Source organism: Equus quagga, chromosome 12 (assembly GCF_021613505.1).
Source record: "Equus quagga isolate Etosha38 chromosome 12, UCLA_HA_Equagga_1.0, whole genome shotgun sequence".
Taxonomy (NCBI): Eukaryota; Metazoa; Chordata; class Mammalia; order Perissodactyla; family Equidae; genus Equus; species Equus quagga.
The window spans coordinates 65,918,125-65,924,406 of record NC_060278.1 but is presented as its reverse complement, the minus strand read 5'-3'; the positions used below and the strand labels follow the sequence as shown (position 1 = coordinate 65,924,406).

Here is a 6,282-nt window from a genome sequence, read left to right as displayed (position 1 = left end):
GTTTTATATGTGGGATGCTGCTACAGCATGGCTTGATGAGCGGTGTGTAGGTTCATGCCTGGGATCCAAACCCACAAACCCCAGGCCACCAAAGTTGAGCCCTCAAACTTAATCACTCTGCTGCCAGGCTGGTCCCTTGGGCACATATTCTTTTATTTTATTTTATTTATTTTTTTGTGTAAGATTAGCCCTGAGCTAACAGCCTCCAATCCTCCTATTTTTGCTGAGGAAGACTGGCCCTGAGCTAACGTCATGCCCATCTCCCTCTACTTTATATGTGGGAGGGCTACCACAGCATGTGTGCACCTGGGATCTGAACTGGCGAAGCCCAGGCTGCCGAAGCAGAACGTGTGCACTTAACCGCTGTGCCACTGGGCTGGCCCTGCACGTATTCTTAAAATAACATTTTAGTAAACTTTGTTACTTATAAATAATGTCCCAAAATTAGAATAGAGATCTTTGAACGGTATTATAAAAGGCTTTCCAGATTCTTTCATCACTTTACAGGTCTAACTAACTCAGCAAATTTGGACCATCTTTTGCAGTAAACGGTCACTGAATTTGACTTAAGTATGTATCCTCTCACTTGTGAGATAAGCATCTTTTTTCTTCCTTTTATTCTGGTGACTTTGAGGTACTGAAGCTTAAATATGCTTTCCTCAAGGTCCCACAGACTACCAGGGAAGAGTTGTCACCAGCAAAGTCAGAGAAGATGGTCAAAAGCTGGTTTGAATATCTTCACCATTTGTTTATTAATTACATTTCGGGTAGAACATTCTTCTCTTGTATATAGAGCTTAAGGTGATGTGAGATGGTTGAAATGAAGAGGTCTATGTAAATTTCAAGACTGTAAGTAATTCACGATCATTTCCCATGATCACTTGAGACAGATAGAAAGGAGGCCAAAGGTTTGACAGCGGCAAAACAGGTTTGCCGGTGGCAGGAACGGGCAGACATTGCCCTATTTTCTTTGGAAGCCATTTGTCACTGTCATGTACACACAGTGGCCTCTCTTTTAGCTTTGTTCAAACAAGAACATAGTTTGCATCCTGACATTTCCCTGAAAACGGCGAGTTTCATTTATCACCAGGGTAGTTTTCCAGCGTCGTGTCCACTGTTGTAAAGGTGAGTTGAGTTTGTTAAGAGTTGTTTTGTTGAGCGATGTTATTTCCTCATGAAACCCCATGATTTGACTTTTCAAACTTATGTCCCTTCGCATCCTCTTGCTGTCTCAGTGAAACTTGACAGTTATTTCTTTTTGTACTATATGCTTATTGAGCTCAACTTCCTTCTCTAAATAATCACATTATATTCATGTATATGATTATGGGTCACTGATTCTTGAATTATTACCATTCATGAATCTCTTCTTATACAAGAAGCTAATTTAAATATATGAGTCAAACATGAAATTAAGACCATTTTTTAGAACAATGATCTAAAATACAACTTTGAATGGAAATTACTGTTTATCCCTGATAGAACTGACGTCTTGCTGTAAGTCGGAATAAAATGAGCTGCTTTTCACATGAGTTAGAAAAGTATAAAATAGAAACTTTTGTATTAGAAGAATGGTAATAAAATGATTAATATATAATTACATGTGTATACCTCATTCAGCCTGTATTCCCTTAAAATGATTTCTAAAACCATGAGAGATTTGTAAAGTTAAAATATCCTTTTTCTTATTATAAAGGAAATGCAGCCAGCTTGTAGAAACAGCAAAAGATATATACAATTCCACAGCAGGAAAAATTTAAAGAAATTTATGTAAAAGTAGTTATGGCAATCACTGTATCTGAATCTTAGAATTTTGATGGTACCTATGTGATAGCTCAGTGCAGGGGTTGGCAAACCATGGCCCAGGGACCAAATCTGGCTGCCTGCCTGTGTTGTGAATAAGGTTTGATTGGAAGACAGCCACACCCATATGTTTACAGATTGTCTATGGCTGCGTTGGCACTACACAGCAGAGTGGAGTGGTTGTGACAGAGACCAAATAGCTTGCAAAGCCTAAAATATTTGCTATCTGGCCCCTTACAGAAAACATTTCCTGGCTCCTGGTCTAGTCACGCAGTAAAGATTAGATTATCTGTAGACGCACTCTTGAATATATTGCGATGTGCCTGGGTCTTACTTCAAGGAACTTACAGTCTAATCAGGAAAGATTGGACATGGACATGAATACAATCTGAAGTAAAAAGAAAAGTGAGTAGTGCCGTAGAGTGTATAAGTGCTTTAGGATTTCAGTGGGGGCATGGGGGAGGCATCCTGGAGAAGGCAAAGTTTGAGCTCAGTTGATGGATGGGTGGGATGTGACTATGCCGAAATGTCTGTAGAATATTCCTGTTCAAATAACAGTGCTAATAGGGGCCTGGCCCTGTAGCCGAGTGGTTAAGTTCGTGCGCTCTGCTTCGGTGGCCCAGGGTTTCGCAGTTTGAATCCTGGGTGAGGACATGTCACCGCTCATCAAGCCATGCTGAGGCGGGGTCCCACATGCCACAACTAGAAGGACCCACAACTAAGAATACACAGCTATGTACCATGGGGCTTTGGGGAGAAAAAGGAAAAAAAAATATAACAGTGCTAAGAAAGGCTTGGAGAAGGGGAGGCGCCATGCACATGTGAGGACCACGAGGCGAATCATTTGCGTTCTATGAGAGAGTATGAAAGAGAAGGGAAAACATTTGGAATGATAGGGCTGGGGATTTGAATCCAGGCTGATAGTGATGTGTTTTATGTGATAGGCTTGAAGGGGGTTGAAGGCAAACATGGTTGTTACGGTGTTTTAAGGTATATCCACAAATACTTTTATATTCCTTTCAAAAGATGGAGTTGATTCCTCTCTCCTTGAGTGTGGACTGGACTGGACTTGGTAAGTCACTTACAAAGAATAGAGTAAGGTGGGAACGATGGTGTGTAACTTTCAATAATAGGACATAAAAGGCGCTGTGGATTCCCTCTTGCTCTCTCTTGCATCAGTTGCTCAGGGAGAGGTCAGATGTCCTGTCATGAGGATATTCAAGCAGCCCTATGGAGAGGCCCATGTGTCGAAAACCTGAGTCTTCCTGCTAACAGTCAGCAAGGAACTGAGGACATCTGACAACAGCCATGAGAGGGAGCCATCCTGGATGCAGATCGTCCGGCCCCAGTTAAACCTTCAGATGATGGCAGCTGCAGCTGACAGCCTGACAGCATGCACATGAAAGACCCTGAGCCAGAACCACCCAGTTAAGCTGCTCTCGGATTCCTGACCCTCATAAACTCTGTGAGATAATGTTTGTTGTTTTAAGACACTAAGTTTTGGGGCACTTTGTTATGCAGCAATAGATAATAAATACAGTTGTCGTCTTTATAGTGTTGCTTTGGACAGAATAGACATAGTAGTTTTCATTCATTCATTCATTTATTCATTCATCCATTCACTGACCACATTCATTGGAGTGTGCTTCCTGCAGTGCACTATGGGAAGGCCTTGGTCTCTTGGTGTCATGGAATGCAGCAGTGTGTAGGATGGACCTTGCTAAGGATAGACTGGAGATGGGCAGACAGTCCCATAGTAGTCCAGGAAGAAGGTCATTGTAGCAGACACTGTGTTGCCCTTCCCACACAGCTCCCTAAACATGGATAACTTCCTACCTCTCTCCACCTAAGGGTGTTCTCTGGCTGCAGGAGCATGCTCAGCCTGAGCCTGGTGCAGGTTGGAAGTGGCAGAGAGTTAATGTCCCAGGAGAAACTCTCAACCAATGGGGAAAGGGAGTTGGCCAATAAATTCCCCAGTTTCTCACTCCTGAATAGGGCAACCCTGAGGTGCGTTCCTTACCAGCTCTCAGAGCGCTCCTGTGGGCTGGAACACCTGTTGCCCACAGCAGCAACTCTTTCATTCACACATTCTTTATTGACTGGCTATCTCACTTCTCCCATCTCTCTCAGTGCTTCCTGGGATTACCTCTCAAATTAGAGACTTGCATCCAAATTCTTGTGCCAGGGTCGGCTTTTGGGGGGAACCCAAACTAGTTGAGTAATGAAGATTTGAACTAGAGGGGTGACTTCAAGAATGTGAGAGATATTATAAAAAGAGAAGGAACAGGACTTTGCAATACTTGCTACGAGGAATCCATCTCAGCAATTTTCAAGATAAAGCCATCTTTTAAATGCTCTAAACTTCTAGGCTTAGAATCTGAGGTCGTGAGGGGTAAAGTGACTAGGCTGGGGTTTGACAGTGAAATAGGAGCAAGTCAATCCATCCCCTGGGTTCCAGGACTGTTTCTCATACTCCACATTATAGAATTTATTTCTACAAGGCCCTCCCAAGCTGCAGATGGAAAACTGGCACAGGGAGGGTAAGAAGTCCAAGGACCTACAGCTCAGAAAAATGACAGCATCAGAAGCCCACCTGGTCAGTTGACTGCAGGCCACAGTTGAGAATCTAAATATACCTTTGTTGAGCCAGCGTTGATGGTCTAGTGGTTACAGTTTGGCCCTCTCACTGCTTCGGTGACCTGGGTTCGGTTCCCAGGTTTAGAACCACACCACCCATCTGTCAGTTGCCATGCTATGGTGGTGGCTCACGTAGAAGAACTAAAAGGACTTATAACTAGTATATACAACCATGCACTGGGACTTTGGGCAAGAAAAAAAAAAAGAGGAAGATTGGCAGCAGGTGTTAGCTCAGGGCCACTCTTTCCCTGCAAAAGAAAAGAACATATATATATATATATATATATATATATATATATATATATATATGTATACACACACACCTTTGTTTACAAGTTTACAGGAAAGTGATTCAAAGCCTTCAGGACTTGTTCCTTTAGTATCTTAATTTTAGGATTCAAAAGCAGGAATGAAATGAGTAGACAGCATTGCGTTCATTTGAGAATGGATTCCAAGATAGATGGCACATTTGTTCATTCATTAATTTACCTATTGAATGTTATGATCAGGCGCAGCACTGGGGATCTGAATAAGTGATTCTGGTCTCTCTCAAGCTCAAGAAGAGAGACTCCTTATCATGTGAGAAATGCTAAAATAGAGGGATCAACATAGTGCTACCTCTAGGCAGGAGGTACTAAAGAGAACACAAACACACACACAAACACACAGATACAATTTTTTCTACCTCAACAAATTTAGGCTGTGGATTATCCAATGCATGTTTTATGGTCTTAAAATATGGGACTTTCTTTTGTAGTTTTTTCAGTAATGGCAAAGAAGAAAACTTCTTGGTGATTAATTAGAGCTTGGCTTTTAAAACTTTTAAAGTAAAGGCAATGAGTGGTTGTGTGTAAAGTATAAAGCTCACCTCATAAAAAGGTAGCTGTCGATGTGGCAAGATCTGAGAGACCTGGGGACATTCCACTGGCCTAAAATATCCCATCACTTGCTCCTTGAGGCGCATGAACATCCAACATTAGACGTGGACTTCTGCTGGGTCTGGAGGGCATGGGGTGTCCCAGATCTCCCTCTGAGATGGATCTACTACTGCATAGTATCAGCCTTAAGGCTCATCACCTACTCTTTGACAGGGATTAGGTGACAGCTAACTTTACACAAGGCTTTTGGGGTACTGAATGAAGAAGGAGGGCGGCGGAAGTAGTGATGGAGGGTGAGAATCTCTTGGGGCACTGAAAGGGAATGCCAGGGGTCATTAGAGTCCAAACTCACCTTCTTTGCCTGGATCTGGCTGGCTTTGACTGGCTGCATCAAGGAGTCAAAGCTGATGATTTGTTTTTAATCAGGTGTGGTACAATCCATATTTCAGTCGAACAGTTTTGTCATAGAATCCTCAGTCTCCTAAGACACGACAGCAGTAGACTGTTTTTGGTGGCATGTGCACTTGTTACTTGTTCAGATGATCATCTCTTGAGCAACAGGTGAGAAAAGTTTCTTGCCCAAGCCTACTTCTCACCACGTTCAGGGGGCTTTCTATTAGTCAGGGAGGCATTATTTCTCTATTATTAATTTTTATGCATCCTTATAGAATGATTTTATCTGGAGCATGGGTAGAAATACACACACACACATGCACTTTTATTTATTTTACTTATAATAGACATATATATAGTATATATATTTTATAGACTTTATTTTTTTAGAGCAGTTTTAGGTTCACAGCAAAATTCAGCAGAAGGTACAGAGATTTCCCATTAACCCTCTACCCCGAAGTATGCACAGCCTCCCCCACCATCAACATCCACCACCAGAGTGGTACAGTTGTCGCCACTGAATCAGAATCCACATCACTCAGAAGCCACGGTTAACATCAGGGTTCACACT

At 42.3% G+C, this 6,282-nt stretch overlaps 1 long non-coding RNA gene across 1 annotated transcript; it reads left to right on the top strand.

The window, feature by feature from the left end:
• Window positions 1-1,003: 1,003 nt before the first annotated feature.
• LOC124248252 (uncharacterized) lies at window positions 1,004-3,332 on the top strand. Its single transcript, XR_006890961.1, has 4 exons — window positions 1,004-1,125; window positions 2,044-2,208; window positions 2,830-2,875; window positions 2,983-3,332. It is a non-coding gene; the product is annotated as an uncharacterized LOC124248252 (long non-coding RNA).
• The last annotated feature ends 2,950 nt before the right edge of the window (window positions 3,333-6,282 follow it).